This window comes from Haemaphysalis longicornis, unplaced genomic scaffold (genome assembly GCF_048455015.1).
Source record: "Haemaphysalis longicornis isolate Haplotype H1 unplaced genomic scaffold, Haemaphysalis longicornis Haplotype H1 scaffold_3, whole genome shotgun sequence".
Classification (NCBI taxonomy): Eukaryota; Metazoa; Arthropoda; class Arachnida; order Ixodida; family Ixodidae; genus Haemaphysalis; species Haemaphysalis longicornis.
Window position 1 is genome coordinate 44,192,851 of NW_027526335.1, and position 18,046 is coordinate 44,210,896.

At 48.2% G+C, this 18,046-nt stretch overlaps 1 protein-coding gene across 1 annotated transcript in view; it reads left to right on the top strand.

Moving 5' to 3' along the window:
- Positions 1 to 2,855: 2,855 nt before the first annotated feature.
- LOC144174358 (uncharacterized) overlaps positions 2,856 to 18,046 on the top strand; it is a 52,351-nt gene continuing 37,160 nt past the window's right edge. Inside the window, exon 1 of the mRNA XM_077703016.1 lies at positions 2,856 to 3,088. The gene's annotated coding sequence lies outside the window, so the exon portion shown is untranslated. The remainder of the gene's footprint in view (positions 3,089 to 18,046) is intronic.

Below are 18,046 nucleotides of genomic sequence, written 5' to 3' on the forward strand. Positions count from 1 at the left end.
AACAAAACGTTTATTGCAGAACCAGTGCTTATAAACACGTCTGGCTGGCAGGAAGAGAGGAGGAAGGAAAGGGAAACATCAAAACGATGGGCAAAACAAGAAAAAACAGTGACGTACCGCCCACGACAAGAAATCAATTTCAAGTTTCGATAAGGCTACAGACGGCCTGCTGACGCATTTATCCCCAGACCTTGCTATCTCTGCCGCTTCCACAAATTCTCTTGTCAGGCCCGAGCGGTGAAAATACAAGACGGTTGTTTGGTCGTACAGAGGATGACACGGGTTTCCCGAGACACATTTTTTACAATGGGCAGCCAGCTGGCCGTCGGTGGCAACGCTCCTGACCTTGTTCTTGTGATCTTGTAGGCGAACGTTTAAGCATCTGCCGGTCTGGCCGATATAGTGTCTGCCACACGACGGAGGACTTTTGTAGACAAGCGCTACGTCGGCATTTCACAAAGGCGTCTCTGTGCTTGATAGCGCAGATCGGTTTCCGCGCACGCGTGGGACAACTCAACCTGCACAAAGCCAAAAGCTTGTTAGGCGCCGTGAACACGACCTTGACCCCTGAACGTTGCCCAACTTTCTTGAGGTTATGCGAGATTTTATGTATGTATGGGATAACAGCTCTCTTTTCTTTAGCTCTTCTTTCTTTTTCCTTCCTCGGGTTTTCTGCCTTCTGCTCATCGCTCAAACGAGACTCAATTTTTCTTTTGCGATGCAAGCCTTCCGCGACCGAAACAATAACCTGCCTGGGAAAACCCGCGGCTTCCAAACGTGCCACCTGCATGTCAAGGCTTTCATCCAACACGTGTTGGCATGACATGACTTGCCGAGAGCGCTAGACAAGAAAGACAGCACAATACTCCTCTTAACCAGCTTAGAGTGTGCCGAGCTGTACGGCAGGGGCGGCTTGTTGGCTCTAGGCTCGTACACCCAACATACGTGATCATCTTCAAAACGCAGCCGCAAACCTAAAAACCTGACGCTGTCATGCTCGGGCAATTCAAACGTAAAAGTGAGCGACGTAAAACCGGCATTAAAAGCGGCTGCGTTTTGAAGATGATCACGTGTATTGGGTGTACGAGCCTAGAGCCAACAAGCGCTGGTTCTGCAATAAACGTTTTGTTGAAAGTTTAGCGCTTGTCCCGTCCACGCCTCGTCCTGTGTTTTTAAATAGCGCTTGTTTTCTGTGTGATAATGAACCAACACGCCCAAACCTTTTCCCTTCTGAAGTACAATACAGCATGCCGGTAACTTCGCGCTAGGTGTTCTTGCCTGCCTATCTATTATATCCAGTCAAAAATGCAACAACTCCCGCAGAGAAATTACAGACTCCTTACTTCCTTCCTCCTTTGCTTCCTTCTTACCCTGTTTCCTTCGTTCCTTCCTTCCCTCCGTCCTTCCGTCTTTCTTCCATCCATTTTTTCCTTCCTTTGTTTCTTCCCTTCCTTCCTTCTTTCTTTCTTTCTTTCTTTCGTTCTTTCTTCCTCCCTTCCTTCATTTGTTCTTTCCTCTTTCCCTTCTCTCCCCCTTCCTTCGTTTCCTTTCTTTCCTCCCCTTCCTTCATTTTCATCCCTTTTCTTTATTCCTTCCTGATTTCCTTAATTCACTCCCCCTCTTGTCGTACTTGTTTCCTTCTTCCTTCCTTTTCATCTCTTCTCTTTATTCCTTCCTTCTTTCCTTCCGCTGTCGTCTTTCCCTTCCTTCCTTCTACGGTGATAAGCACCCCTGCAAATACAGTCCTTACTCAAACACATCGCTCAGCGAAAGACCTCGCTCAGGCGCGGTAAAGAAATGTGTGACAGCGCACTCACGCAGCCCAGCTAGACAACAGCAGGAGTCAAAAAAAAAAAGAAAGAAGGAAAAGCCTAAAAGAAAAGTGGCGCCTTCCTCGGCGGCGGCTTGTCTCAGTAACTCAACCGCACCTGCAAGTCCCACCTCTACATCGTTCTTTCGAGGTCCGTAATCCGTCCGGCTCCTGGGGCGGCACATCGTTACTGGTTTCTGGCCAGCTCATCGGAAGCAGTTCCGCGGATAAAAGTACGGCTAAACAGCAGGAAAAAAGATAGGGAGGAAAATCAAACAATGACAAGAGAGAAGGGAGCAGGGGGATTCTGCGGATCCTCAGTCCACGCGGCACGAGCGGTGCTCGAAGGGGAGAGAGGTGTTCTGCGCGCCCCAGCCCGGGATCCACCATCGATCGCAACATGTCGCTTACGGGGAATAGCGGCCGGGGGTCCCAAGAACGATTGCCTCCGCGATCCTTGGAGCGAAAACTTTCTCGCCGCTAGCGCACAAGTACAAGCCAGGCTTCGGTGGCAGTAGCAGCAGCAGCAGCGAGCCAGGCGAAAGGGAAAAAAGTGCGAAGGGACCAAGAAAGTAAAAGCCAGATCGAAAAGAAAGTGAGAGAGAAAGAAAGAGGGGATAAAAAGGACGCGATCGTTGCTAGGGTTCTCGGCTCGCGATGTTCGCTCCTCTCTTTGCTCGGGCTTTCTCCCGGGCTTCCTTTCTCTGTTTGTATCTCCCCAGCTCATTGCCGCTCTTCCTTCACAGTTCGAGCGGCCGCTGAAGTGGAGCGCTATCTATCCAAAGCAGGCTCCAGGCGCGATGTGCACGGCGCATGCCGGAAGACGCCGTAGGGAAAGGAAATAAACTGACGTTTTATTACATAAAAAAGGGCGGTAAAAAGAACTCCGTAGCAAAATAAATACCCTGGTCGGCGGCGTGAAGAAGGAGGAAAAGGAGTCAGCGAGAATAAACGCACGGTGCAAAAAGCGATGTAAGCAAAAGAAGCAGCAGCAGCCATCCGTTTCCCTCGCCGCTCGAAGGCGGGGGGAGAGGCTGCAGCGGCGGCGGCGACGGCGGCGCGTTGGAAGAGCGACGTTCAGCGCTTTCGCCGCAGCGCAGCCGCCCGCGTTCGCTCTCGTTCGCTTCAGCGCTGGCGCTTCTGCGTGCCGTGGACGGAACGCAACGTGCTCTTCATCAAGGGGGCTGCCGCGCGAGCTGAAACGAGCGCAAGCTCGCTTCCAACGCGGCGACAGCGGACGGCGGTGGGGCGTGTGCGGTGGTGGTTCTTGCGACTGAGGTGAGCTGCGTCGGCCTACACGCTACTTGGGCGTCTGAATTCGTTAGCTCGCTTGCAAGCGTGCGCGTGCGTGCGTACGTGCATGGGTCGTCGCTCACGACATCGCGTTCCTGAGTGCGGTGGCGGATGGAGCGGTCTGACACCGTCGGTTTCTTCGGCCACCTTTTAGCGGCGTTTGGATGTTTTGCCAAGTCGCTCGAAACCGGACCTTTTCTCGCTCGTTGCCTGCTCTGGTGCGCGTTTGGCACTTGCGCAATGTTCCCCGTGCGCTTGAGTGTGTATTGGAAAGCTTGTTTGGTTGCCACGGATGCTTGCGGTGCTCGTTCCAAATGTCTCGTTTGTGTATGGTCGCGAACATCCGTGACCTCTCTTTGAAAGATTTCTAGACGCCCATGGCTTCGCAGCTTAATTTCCACAACTCTAAATTTTCTACGTCTCTGAACAGCTGTGCAAAGTTCAAATAAATTCTAAGGCAACGCCCTGCAGGACGTCCTTCAAGTAGAAAGTACGGAGGACGGGCACAAGTTTCAGCTAGGGCTTGTTACTAGCCGAGGGGAAGCCGGGAAGAGGCCTCGTGGCAACATGCCAAGGGCTTGCTCTCCCGCTCAATGTTTGTTTGTCCTTTTCTAGCATTTCATAGCTGCGCTCTCTGATTACGGGCTGAACTTGTCTTGTGGGCGCGTTTTTACGCTCTGGAAAGGGCGCGTAGTAGGCTTTCGTAAGTTGATGCGTGCAAAGAATGGTCACCACCGAATACGCTTGCAGTTAAGTTATGTCTGACACGCATTAAACCTTTCTCTCGGAGCAACGTGTAGTTCTGGCGACCAGGGCCGTGATAAGAACGACCGGGAAGAACTAAAAATGGGGCCGACGTCATCCTACATTTACTTCGAAACCATTTACAGGCTGGGGCTTTAAGTGATTTTGATTTAAAGATGCCTGGTATTTTATATGATGACCGCTTCGTCAAAGAAGATCGAGTCTAGCTTTTTGCTTGTGGTGTCTGCATCCAAATGTGCCATTAGAACGGTTTCAACTGAACAGAACGCTAAAAAACGGCTGCTAATTGCGCAATGTGAATTCTAGCTGAAGTTCAAGCCATTCGGCCACTGTGATTCGCACAGTCTTAGGTCAGTACCTCAGAGTTGGTCTCGATCTTATTATGAAGCTTGCTTCTTGCTGGCATGCAAATTCTTGGTCCATCTTCTGCAACGGTATCAATGCCATTGGAACGTGCGGTTTAAGAACAACGTTAACAAATTTTTGCGTTAAAACGGTGCTACAGGAGTTTATTATGCCATTGATTGATTGATTGATTGATTGATTGATTGATTGATTGATTGATTGATTGATTGATTGATTGATTGATTGATTGATTGATTGATTGATTGATTGATTGATAATAGTATCTCCTTTACATCGGAGATACCGCTTGTCAGAGCGTCATAACTTCAAGTTTCTTTTTATCATGGTGTACAAGCCTGCACTGAGGAACCCTTTGCAGAAAGTTATTGTTTGAACGCTTGTCAGCGTGAGACCGTGGAAGCTGTAAAACGTGACCCTCCCGCGAGTTCTATAGAAACAACCGGCCCGAAGGCGGCGTAACTCATTTGGAACGCTAACGAACCTCACCATATTCCAAGCGCGTATCCAAGGTAGGGAGCAGAGACGCTTAGAAAACTTCAGCCCCCCCCCCCCCCCCCCCCTCCTTTTTAGTGCACAAACACTAAATTTTCAGTAGTCGAGTTTAGCGAAAACCGTAGGTATAGGTATAGGGACATTGTTTTTTATGACTGGTTTCTCCATAATGACAGGTTTCTCCTTGCGTTTCTGCAAGTGGGTTTCTGTTTCCCCACTATGATGACAGGTCTTCGAGCCCTTCTGTGAAATATCGCTGCACGTTTCTGGAAGCATAATGCGGCATTGAGGTAGTCGAGTTTTATGGCGCTATAGAAGGCACCAATGTGTCACCCCTTTCTCGTGTTAGACATAAGGAGGCCGACGACTGGGAATGTCACGCTGCGCCTCATTAGGGACGGGTGCGCGGAGGCCTGTTATCGCATTCACAAATCATCGCCTACACTGACAGCGCACAGATGGTCCAGGAAGCATGTGAGAAAATGTTCGCAAAAAAGTCTGCGGTTTGTGGGGCCACGGAGGTAGAAGCCCCGCGGTGCATGCAATAATGAATCGTGATGCACGCCGACGGATAGACCACGGGCGGTGTACACTTTTTTCGGCGCCTGTTAGTGGCACCTCGGTCGAGATCTTTCGCACAAGCATTCCGTAACAAGAAACATCCTCCTCCTTCAGCAAGGAACGAAAAATAAAAATAAAATGCTCCTCCTAAATCCCCTGACTTCGTTAGAAAGAAGCGGGGGCATTGCCCCTCTCGAGGAGATGAGTTTGGATTTATCTCGTCAACGGGAGAGGTGGTATGACGTTAATCCCCTTATGAATGGCCCGTTGAATTGTCGCAATTCTTGACCCAAGTTGATGGTCAGCTTCGCTGGCTCGCCATCCTTCTTCCGTTACCCCATCATGTGAACGAGCATCGTAAGGGGGTTTAGAAAAGAGGAGGCAGGTTATGTAGGGAAATCTCTCTTTTAATCGAAGCTTTAGTGTCCTCACTGACGCCATTGTACGCCAATACGCCCTGCCGAGAAGCCAACTTTATTTGAAGATGATAGTGAATGATCGTGGGGGACTTGAACGATAAAAAAAGCGCCTCAGTGGCCGGAATCGAACCTGACTCCCTCGCGTTATGAAGCCGGCGTCTATCCAATTGCTTCATTTCGACATGGTCGAAGCGGTTTTGAAAACTCAGACGGCCACCAAAGAATCTGTCACGAGAAGAATGGCGTTGCTCTGCGTGCCGTAAGGCTGTTAGCCACAAGAGGTTAGGCCTAACTTCCCATTTTGAGGTTCAGGACGTTAGGCATAACGTCACATCTTGGGGTTTAACGCCTCAAACCGGCACCCACTCAAAATGTTGCTCACTGAGCGCCAAACAGATGGTAACGATTCGCGCCTTACACCCCAAGCTCGAACGTTAGGTCTACGGAGTGCACACCCGAGAGTTGCTGTGGGCATTCTAGAAAAGTGATACGAGACTTGCTGTTTCCTCAGAGGCCTGGGAAAACAGCACCCAATACCCTGCCACATGTAAATTCTGCCCTAACCCGTGTACCCCCATACACATGATCTTGGGGTGCGTACACAACCCATGGCCCTCCCACCTTTACCCACTTCCCTTCCCCTCCCTGAGCGGTGGGAGAACCTGACGACCAGCGTTGGCTTGGATGCACAGCAACTCCTGGTGTCCAGGGCTGAGACAGCAAGGTCGTCACATGGTCTCCTGGACTGAAGAGCCACTCACACATCACCAGGCTCACAATAAAGGTGCCCCCCCCCCCTCCTCCTCCTCCTCCTTTTCTAGAAAAGTGGTGCGCATTTCCAGAGTACCACATATTCGCAGTGTGGGATTGGCCAACCAAAGAATACACCACGAGAAAGCTTCGCGTTCAGCCGTCGTCATCGTTAGACGGACCGGTGCATTATTTTTCGTCCAACTCTGGGACAATTACGGAACTACTGACAGGATATGTGGAACCTCCGTGGGCGTCATAAGTGTCTCCCAGTCCCCACAGTCTGTCTGTCTGTCTGTCTGTCTGTCTGTCTGTCTGTCTGTCTGTCTGTCTGTCTGTCTGTCTGTCTGTCTGTCTGTCTGTCTGTCTGTCTGTCTGTCTGTCTGTCTGTCTGTCTGTCTGTCTGTCTGTCTGTCTATCTGTTTGTTTGTTTGTTTGTTTGTTTGTTTGTATGTTTGAAACGTTTATTTCTCCTACTTCTTAGCTTATATCGTGTGGAAAAGAAATTTGGGAAAGAGGAGGGTTAGAGGGCAGTTAGGGGATTGGTGTGGTTCAGGTGGTTTTGCTGTACTTTGATTCCAAGCATTGGGCACTCATAAAGCTGAAGCGCCGGGAGTCAATAAAACAAAAATCTGTAACTCGGCGTCTTTTAGAGACTGCTTTTAAATCGTTGCGCCTCGCAAATTTGGTGAGTACGTTGGTCCCTGCATGTTTTGATGATTTGACGCTTCTTGAACAGAGGTTTGCATCCGCATTTTTTTACAGTGAGCTGAAAGATTACTCTTAGGAACGCCTCTTAACGAGTTTGCATGCATGTTCGCGCAGGTGATCATTAATGCATCGCCCTGTTTGTCCTACATAATTTCGTTTGCAGGAATAAGGGATTTCATGACAGCATGCGAAAACCTAGCGCCAAACTTGGTTTTACCGCTTACTTGTCTACTTTGTCTAATTGTCTACTTGTTTAAACCTCTTCTGTTAACTCTTCGTAAACGAACAAGTATGGACGGCTATAGGTAGGCATTCAGTAACTCTCTCCTAGGACGCGAACCGGGGCATAGAAAAGGAAACCCGGTAGTTTGAAGCACATTTGAAAGGGTGCGACAGACCTGGAGCCTGGAGGGAGGCAGATTGCGGAGCGCTCGTGTGTGTCGGGAGTGGGGAGTTGACAACGTGTCGTTTGCGCGGCTTCTCGCCGGCGAAGAGCGACGGAAGCGAGCGCACGGCACATACATTTTCGCATGACCGATCAGCCGTGACAGTACGTGCTCAATGGCGCGTGTAGGCGCGCGCGCGCGCGCATACACGCACACGCAGCGGTGTGTGAACAGTTCCAAGGTCGGCAAGCCGTGTGGGCACGCCCGTCGAGCACGCCTCCATTTGTTAGATTGCGCGCGCTGAAAGACGCAAATCTCGCCTTGCTTACTTTTCTTTATTAGGAGGCACCGTGAATTTACTCGTCAGAATTACGGGGCTCGCATCTCGATCTATAAAGATCGGTGCTGTGCTGTGCCTCCCTGAAAATAAGAGCTCTCTCTCTCTCTCTCTCTCTTCTCTCTCTCTCTCTCTCTCTCTCTCTCTCTCTCTCTCTCTCTCTCTCTCTCTCTCTCTCTCTCTCTCTCTCTCTCTCTCTCTCTCTCTCTCTCTCTCTCTCTCTCTCTCTCCATGTAAGCCTGCAGGTGTTACTTTCGGGATTTCTCTTTATGCCCATGTTGCCTACATTCAGGGCCATGCGGAAACTCGATCCCTGACGTTACACGGAAGCACCTGCTTCTGTGACTTTGTTCTTTAATTTGTTCTTTTATTGATTGATTGTTCTTTAATTAATTGATAATTTAGTGTAAATGTGTTGTGCGTGTGCGCGTGTGCGCGTATACGTGCACCTAGTAACGTTCATGCTATTGGCAGGCAAGCTATCACAAAAGAAATTGCGAGGTTTACAGGGAGTACGCACGAGCGCGGGCGCCGCAATGCATGTCGAAGCAACGCTACCTCATTCTTCAGATCGGACGAAAGGTGCAGTTAATTGGCAGTCACCGAAATTCACGCGCATTGCTCTAACGCGAAAGCACTAAACTACATTTTTTTTAACGGCGAGGCCATATCTGGCTCACTCGATCCTCGGGATATTTTCGTGTGCACGTTCGTAGGCTTAATACGTGTTGCGGCAAAGCCAACTTTCTCGCGAATGCTTTTTTTAGGTACCTATACTTGAAGGTCTCGCGAAGGTTTTTAGGTACCTATACTTGAAAAGCGTGGACACGCAGTGGTTAAGAAAGACTAGAAGGCTAACGATGAAATACGGAAAGAACAGTGGGGAATCCAAAACAGCGAAGGTAACCAAAAAAGAGGCAAGGCAGATTGAAACGAATAAATGGAGGGAAAAAATGGAAGCTAAAACGTCGTTAGAGATGTACAGGGCTGAGAAGATGAACATCAGAAAGGAAAATTTCTACGATAATTCCCAGGGCAGTGCTTTGCTTTTTGAGGCTAGAGCAGGTTGCCTGCGAACTAAGAGTTTTGTAGGGAAGTATTCACAAAATGATGGGGCATGCGTGGTCTGCGGAAAAGAAACAGAAACTATGCGGCACATATTGTTAGAATGTGAGGGTGTCCATCCAAATCTACATGAAGGGAATATTGGGCTTCCAGAGGTCCTAGGATTTAAGGGTATCACAGAGGAAGTTAACTTCAAGGCTGTCGAGCGGACGAAAAGAAGATTAGAATGCTGGTGGACGAAAAGCAGAGAGGGGAATGCGGCCTAAGACAGTTATCACCTGTAACAGAAAAAAAAAGTATTTTGTGCCTAATAAGCTTTTTGTGCCTGCCCTAAGCAGCGCTAGTATTAAACCAACAGTGTAAAACGTAGGTATATTAGTCCTTTTTGGTAAGATGACATGTCATCACCCCGATACAAAGGGGAAACCAATAGAAATCATCATCAATCATCATCTTTATTCAACGTAATGTACATCTTTTTTTTTAATGTTAATAACAATGCGATTGATTGCTAGGACTACCCTATCATTACGCTGACTGATTTAACTGTCCAGAATTCTCGTCTGCTGTCAATGCATGGAATGTCACGGGAATTGTATGGTTTCTTGAAACGGCTGTAAATCGTCTTGTATATATCGGAACAATCCTGAAACAAATTACACGCTGGTGGAATTTTCAAACGACAACACAACCGTGGAAAAAAGACCTTAACCAGGACTGGCAGCGGCTTGTACGAAACCCAGGCTGTGCGCGGTGGTCGGGACCTCATCCCCATGCTTCCTCGCTGAAGCGGGAGCGAAAAGATTGCAAACCAGACGGCAGAGGCTTGGCCTCTAGTTCGCGGCCGTCACTGCGCCTTCTTTTTCTAATTTTTCCAGCTCACTTCACGCCATTCCTTGAAAATCAAGCTTTCGGCTTCTTCGCAAAAGGTTAGAAGAGAGTCGTCGTGCCCGTGCACGCTGAACCAACGGCGGCCGTCGTTGAAGAGCAAACATCGCAACAGCGGGCGAAGTTCGTTCGCCCCTTTCTACTCGGCTGGATATGCTGTGAATAACGAGACGGAGACGAGAAAAAAAAAAACTGCAATAAAAGCGAAAGCAGCCAAGTTGCCATGGCAACTCGTGTTTGACCGCGCAATAAACGACCCCCGTTGCCGCCCCTCGCTTCCGGGGAGAAAAAGAGCTCGTGTGCAACACTGCCTTTCTTCCGCTACCTTTCATTGCTTTCGCTGGACCACGGGGCAAATCAGGCCGGTCGTCCACGTAAAGGTGATTTGTGCGGCGACGTGTGAAGGCACCGCAGATAGCCGGAGAAAAAGGAAGGCCGGATTATATTGACGGGCCCTCTGGCCTCGGTCCCTGAGAGCTTTGGTCAGCGCTTCGCAGCTGGTCCTGTTTTATTCGTTGGTTAGCTTTACCCACCGATGTTCAGGTAGCGTGGAAAAATCTCAGCCGTGCATGACGCTGGTATGGTATGCGGCGGGAAGACGTCCACTGCCGGGACGCGATAGTGGAGGTTGGCGTTCGGGTGGGTGGCGAATAGCGAACGTCGCGGTGCGGGCGGATTGCGGGACTGAACGTGCAAGGAAAAGAATTGAATGTGTTGTGGGGTGCTCTGATCGTACTTCTTTTTTGTAAAGCATCAACTGTTAGTGGGAACGTATGCGTTGGAAATCCTCTCTCTGCTCTGAAATTCAGAAGCTTCTTGAATCAGGAGCCCCGAGTTTCGCAGTTAAAGGCGGGATTTTTCCCGCATACCTTTTATATACAAAAAAAAAAAGAAAATTAGTTTATTCCTTAACTTTTGTTTTGTTTTCACGAAAGTCTTTCTTTGGCTCTTCTCCCCTCTTTCCGGGTGCTCTGTGGCCTTCCTCGTACGGGCTATTGTGTTTCTTACGAGACCACCAGATGCGCTCACCATTATGTTCGCAGGTCTATCATTATCAATCAATCAATCAATCAATCAATCAATCAATCAATCAATCAATCAATCAATCAATCAATCAATCAATCAATCAATCAATCAATCAATCAATCAAGTCCGACCGGCACAACCGCGGCAGAGTTTCAAAGGGAGTGCCACGCATCTCACAGTAGTCCCAGTGAGGTTGTCGCTGCCAGCCAACATCGAGTTCATTCTCGCTGACGGACGGTGGACAACGCGTGCGTTGCGCGAGCCAAGTGTGGGGACGAGCTCGTAGCTTTGTCCACCCTTTACATCGTTCCGGCGGCCACGCAAACGCAAATTAAAGGCTTCCTCGGCCTGCGCTTCGCTCGGTAAGCACCAGGGCTGTGATTGCTGGTTACGACAACCACGACAAGACGACTCCGTTGGTTTTCACCGGAGACTTGACGTCGACCTTCGAAAACCCGCAAAAAGGTGGTTACCGGCCTTCATGAAAGATGTCTACGGCATGCGTCTTCTTGCCTTTCACCCTTCCTACTCATCACTGCCCACGTCAAGAACTATAGTGGTGCGATCGACCACGTGTTCGCCAGTGTGATTGAGACGTTGGACGCCTCGCATAATGCCACGCATTTCTTGACGCAATCGCCACTGCTCGCCGCTCTGAAAGATCAACAACTGCGCCAAGCACAGTTACACCATGCCACGATGAAAGCTTCGCTTTGCGTCGATTCCCACCTCTGCATGAGACCAGCCATTTTTTTTTTACCATGGTGTAACATTCGGGAAAGTGCTGGCTGTGTCCATGTTAGGTCAAACACGGAATATTGCTCGTATTGGCGCTCTTCTTTTCAGTTACAACGCTGAAAAAATACGACGCTTGAAATAAAACCGCAACGCAATCACAGCAGAAACTAAAGAGTTGTAGAGGACCCCTAAGGATATTCTCATGTGCTGAGAAAGCGAAAGCATATGAGCAGTTAAACTTCGTAAGATTACTGCGTGGGTCGAATCTGTTTGCGGCAGGTGCTGGCGCCGGCGTCGCTTATGGTGGGATATAGGTCACGTGCTTTGTAGACAAGGCTTTGTGGACGTCTTTTGCAAATTCCAGTGAGATGCGTGCTTTTGACAACGCAAGTAACACTTCCGCGTTTAGGAAGGTTCCTAGTTATGAAAAGTCACAAGAGTTTTTTTTTAGTGATGGAGATTGTGGACTTTTATCTGTGCATTCAGGCTCAACGTAAAGGGAAACGCTTTATAGGCTCTGCTGCAGCGCTCTATAAAGACGACAGTCCTTCTTGGGCTACGCAAACACTAAAACTTTAGAAGAATCGACAGGTGGGCTAGTTGGCAGTGGTTCTTGAGCATATTGAAGTAGCGCAAACTCGACAAGCGCACAAGAAGAAGGAAGAAGACAAACCACAGCGCTGTGGTCTATGTACTCCCTTCTTGTGTCCATCAAGATGTTCTCGTCAAAATTATGGCCTCCATCTGCGTAGAATTATTTTTCTTCATCATCAATTTGTAAAAAGAAAAGAAATTTAAGAGCCAGGAATGAAATATGAAACATTCGCGTCCTTTGCGTAGAAAACAGCAGTACTGGCGATTGTGCGATGCATGGTGGGTGCCGCTTTGAATAGGTGGTGTTGTGTTTGTGTTCAACTTCGTCGCGCCTGTAGACGCTGGCGTCAGCTGAGACGGTGATGGATGCAGTTCCTTGTACAGCTAAACGCGTGCAGGAAGTCTATTTTTCGAAAACATCGTGGTACAGGAAGTGGTGACCCATGGCAATAAAAATGGGCAAATATCACATTTTGTTTTTTTTTTTTCAATTTCGTATTGGTACTCTTGTACTGCACAGCGATGCGAGCTGCGGGTGTTACAATGCTTTTGTACTAAAGTCCTCTGGGCCGACAAGTTTAAACGTAATCTCTATTTTTGGATTTTCTGTGGAGCGTAACAAGTCAAAGACCCTTTCTTAATTAAGCGAAAGATGGCTAAAACGCGAAGCTTTCTCCAATGCAGCCTGAGTCAAAGCCAAAGTCCAAAATGCACTAAATCAAAGTCAAAAATGCAGTATTTCAAAGTCCAAAATCCAAACTGCCAAAGTTCAAAGCCAAAGTCCACTTCTACTAAGCCGAAATCCAGAGGCAGCGTCTAACCCCACACCACCGAAGTACGGAGCCAAAGTCCGTGTGTACTGCCAAACTATATCTTGCGTATTACGAGAGGTCCGTTAGCCTGCGAAGACATCCCATTTTTACGTTATGTGGAGTGTGATGGATGTACCCTTTGTGAAACCCATTGCGTGTTGTTGGCCTTACTGCAGTGTGTTTAATCTTAGCTTTGTTGCAGTGTGTTTTACTTAGACGTCAGCTCCACCAGTGAAACATAGGAAGCTTGGCTTTAAAAACCGATTAATGGATCAATATATGAGAGTGCATTCGGCAGGCATTCTCAGATAGTGAATGGCAGCCTACCATTGTCCCTGAAGAAGAAAGTGTTTGACAGCTGCATCTTACCGGTACTCACCTACGGGGCAGAAACTTGGAGGCTCATTAAGAGGGTTCAACTGAGGACGACGCAGCGAGCAATGGAACGGAAGGTAATAAGTGTAACATTAAGGGACAAGAAGAGAGCGGAGTGGGTCAGTGAACAAACGCGGGTTCAGGACATATTAGTAGAAATTAAGAAGGCAAGACAACCGTTGGTCATTAAGAGTAACAGAGTGGATCCTTAGAGAAGGCAAGCGTGGCAGGGGGCGGCAGCCTGAAAGTTAGATGGGCAGATGAGATCAAGAAGTTTGCGGGAATAAATCGGTCGCAGTTAGCACAGGACCGGGATAATTGGAGATTAATGGAATAGGTCTTTGCCCTGCAGTGGGCGTCGATAGGCTGGTGGTGGTGGTTGTGGTGATTATCATGATGATGATATGAGAGTGTTATGCGGCAGCGGCAGATCGTCTTCCCACGTCATTTGCACTGAAACAAAGTGATGCGCTGCCAACTTTAATGCTCGGCATCATCCACGTGCTGCTTGGCTCAGTTCAGGGAAAAGTGCGAAATCAAACAGCCCGGCAAGCGAAATAAATCATCAGCCATTCCACGCTGTGAAGGTGGTTGAGCAGCGGAGCTGCTATGGTGGTTGCTAGATTTCTAACTTATTTCTAACAGTTGCTAGATTTCTAACTTATTTATTACAGTTAAACCTGCATGTAAAGAACCTGCATATAACGAATTCCTGGATTTAACGAAGTTTTTCAATTCCCCATTTCCACCATCATTGAAGCCCGTGCGTTTGCGACCTCAATGTGACGAAAAAGTTGCGATGGTTAACTTTGATGTAACGAATTCGCTACGCTGACCAGTCGATGTTTTTTACCCTTTTCCTGAAAAGTAGGGCTGGCGAAATGCACTAATTTAGCGTATCTCGCCCGCACCCCAGTCTCCCGTGTGTTTGCACGTGCGAGTGCGGTGTCGGTTAGGTGCTTGACCTGTCTGCCGGCGTGTAGTCGCGCGTATCCACTGATATCTTTGGTATGGGTTCGCGGCTGATGAGTTCTGCTGCCTGAAAACGACAAGCTCGCAATTTTAAATGGCGTCTCCGCGGCGCGAAAGAACAATGTCACCGCCTGCTACAATGTCCCAGCTAGCATCCCTTCAACAATTTTGAGTGCGGAAAAGATGATCAAGTTCACGAAAAGAGCCCTTTCAGCATAAGTTTGGTTCTTGAAACGCGTTAAGGCACCGAAAGGTATCAAAAAGCAAAAGTGATACTTAGTTACGTTTGTGAATTCGGGGGCCGTGTAGTAGCAGCAGGCGCGAATCACGCAGTTTTTCAGTGTGAAATATATCCTTGAACAAGGGTGAGTTCAGCATCACTGATGTCTAACATATTCGTTTCGTTTCTGCTTCATTCACGGTACTTTAACTCGAAACCTGCATGTAACGAAAACCTGGATGTAACGAAACAATGAAAATTTTTGTCAGCTTCGTTATTTCTAGGTTTAACTGTAATTACACAATATTTAATTAGACTCTTTTCATGTAACTATGTGATTACAATGTATATCGTTTGCGCAAATACCGAGATAAAAGATTTTCTCTATGTTTGTAATTTTCTTTTTACGTCCCTCTTATTGTGTCACGCAAGTGATGATGGCCTTGTGGTCGCTGTGATATGCTGCTAGTGGCGCCGGGACGACGCTAGAGCAAAATGGCACCAAAATGTTCCCTCGGTCGACTTACCAGGAGCGCACCATGTCACGCACAACGCCGTACATTCTCAGGTACATGTAGCTTTGACGCGAGCGGCGCTATACGTTTGCTTTTGTTGTTGGCTCTTTCGCTCTTACTAGGCTCCGATCTCACTGATTAGGAGAGAATGTTTCCTTGTGGACGTTATAAAATCACAGATCCCTGTCATGGACAGGTTCGCTGTAAAACGTGCGCAAAACAGGTCGGCGGACCTCGGCCGACCTTTATATTTCGACACGAATGCTCATCTGCTCCTGGAACAATGTCTTCGAAGCAGTGCGCTTCTGTAAAACGGTGAAGCCGACTTTAAAACGCTCGGCGTAAAGCTTGGTATTTGTAAAGCTGGCTATCCCTCATGGTTTATTGGTGTGAAGTTTACTCATAAAGAAAAAATTGGTACTTGCCTGTTTCACTGCACCATGCCCTTTGTGGAAAGGGTAGTAACGGAAACCCGCACCCACCGGCGCGGGGCACGGAGGGGCGATCGCTCCTCGCCCGGAGGCAACGTCGACTCGTCACCTCCACGTCACGCCCCCCGTTGGGCGCCAAAATGTTGCGTGGGTGTGACTCGGACGGTCCTAACCCCGCCATTGCTTGTGTTGGACGGTTGCCTTTGTGTTGCCTGCCTCTCACGCCAGCCCGTACACACGGCAGCCGCGTGCGGAGGACCGTCCGAGTCACACCCACGCAACACCTTAATAACACCAAAATCACACACATAACTCGGTGACGTAATTCAGCGAAAAGTGATGCTCACACAATCTGACGCCATTGGAGAAATATTCGGTTGCCCTGCAGTTCTTCTATTAATCGCAAAAGTAATTTCGCTTTCGGACATCCTCCGTAATTCATACAGTATTTACAGCTAGAATATTAATTAAACATTGTGATGGGTTTCGCTACGCTTTTCAACGGACCTAGAAATACCAATCTACTTTAATTTACAAAAAAATGCGTATAACTGATCCAAAAGAGCACTTTTACAGTAATAAGATAACAGGATTTGGCAAAATCCTAGCATTCCTGACTCTCGTACCCAGTCCTTTAGCGCCAGAAGCAGCGACTCCATCTCTAAGGCACACAGGCCTCTTTTAAAGGCAAGCCGCAAGCTTCCTTGGGCAGTTCATCACAAATTCATCACGACTATTTAAATAACCCCACATAGGCTAAAGAAAATTCAGAGCAGACAGATACTTTCAGCAATTGCGAGTAGCATTGTAACAAATCGATTATTAATTTGAAAGAAGACCTTGGCAAAAATTATTTTAACAGGAAAATGCTTTATTCCGGGATACACAGATATTTGCGTGACGTCATATCCGTCACGGAAGGGACGCGAGTACAACGAAGCAAGCGGCCTGTAAAGGATGCACCCCTGCACACAGGGTTTTCTTGCGGGGAAGCAACCTTTAGAATAAAAGTGCACGTTACACTTAGGTTCGTTCGTTTTCGGGTTGTATATTTTAACACGAAAGTGTTTTATGCCGGGATACACCAAGATTTCACTGACGTCATATCCGTCGCGGACATGACGCCAGTACACCTTTGCCGAAGCGACCCGGCAGCAAGACGTCGCTTGCCAAGCACACCCACAAGACAGCCGCCGACTCGCAAATCATGCTCAGCTGCAGATTTCTCTGTACATTTCACTTTCATGTTTTACCGATTCCTATGACAGAGGAATCAACCACAATTTTTTGTGCCCTTCCACCTCGTCACATTAACCCCGCAAGAGACAGGGTTACGCGCGATATGACGGTTCGCATCTAGGCAACCTCTTCGCGCTCAATGACTTGCAAGATGTAATAACATTCTTGGCACTTTGCATGGTATCGAGAAAGGAAAAAAAAAGAAAAATACAGAGAAAAAAAAAACCGGGCCATTTCCACTAACGTGAAACCTGGGGAGGGGCGAAGCATGAAGTGTATAAGTGTATTCAAATATTGCAAGTCCCACTTTTGTCACACAGCGCGCGCTGATATACGCGACATCCCAATTACGAAGGCGGAGAAGAAATGAAATTCAAAACGGAGAACGGCAAATTTTAAAGTTAAAGCGAGTACGGAGAGAAAATTGAAGCAAGCAAGCAAGCGCGAATGAAAAACGGGTGTCCCGGTGTGTTCTTTTAGTACGAGTTATGTTCTAGCGCGAGGCGATGGAAAACGAGTGTCCCGGTGTTTTAGTACCGCGACTACATGAGAATACGACGACGAACGATGACAACGACATGAGACGCCAGCAGCCCGAGCACCTGAGGTGTTTCTCCCTAAAAGGGAATGATTACGATACTGCTACATCGCATTCTTACTTGTCAACTATCAGCCGACCGATTAGCTTTGCGGTGTCATTCATGAAGCCAAACAAAACAGTGCACGTACCCGCCGCGGTGGCTCAGTGGCTAAGGCGTTGCGCTGCTGAGCACGAGGTCGCGGGTTCGATTCCCGGCCGCGGCGGCCGCTTTTCTGATGGAGGCGAAAAGCAAAAACGCCCGTGTGTACGAGATTTCGGCGCACGATAAAGATCCCCAGGTGGTCAAAATTAATCCGGAGCCCTCCACTACGGCGCGCCTCATCGCCTGCGTTGCGTCGGCGCGTTAAACCCCACAATCAATCAATCATATCAAAACAGTGCACGTAAATGAGTGGGCGAAAGTATTTATTGATACTTCCTTGGCAACGTGCGAACGACAAGGTTCAACAATGAGGAAAAATCTAGTATGAGCAGCGAGCTATTACATCAATAGGGCAACGGTCGTGAAATTTTCTTATCTTAGCCTGACGGATATAGAAAGAGTCACTTTTGGTAGAAATACCCCTGGGGAACCGGCAGTCAGCGTCAGGTTGATTTCACAAAGATTTCAGGGATTTTATTGAAGACATAACAAATGCAGGTTTACGTGACTTTTCGAGTACCGAGCCTCAACTGGTCTA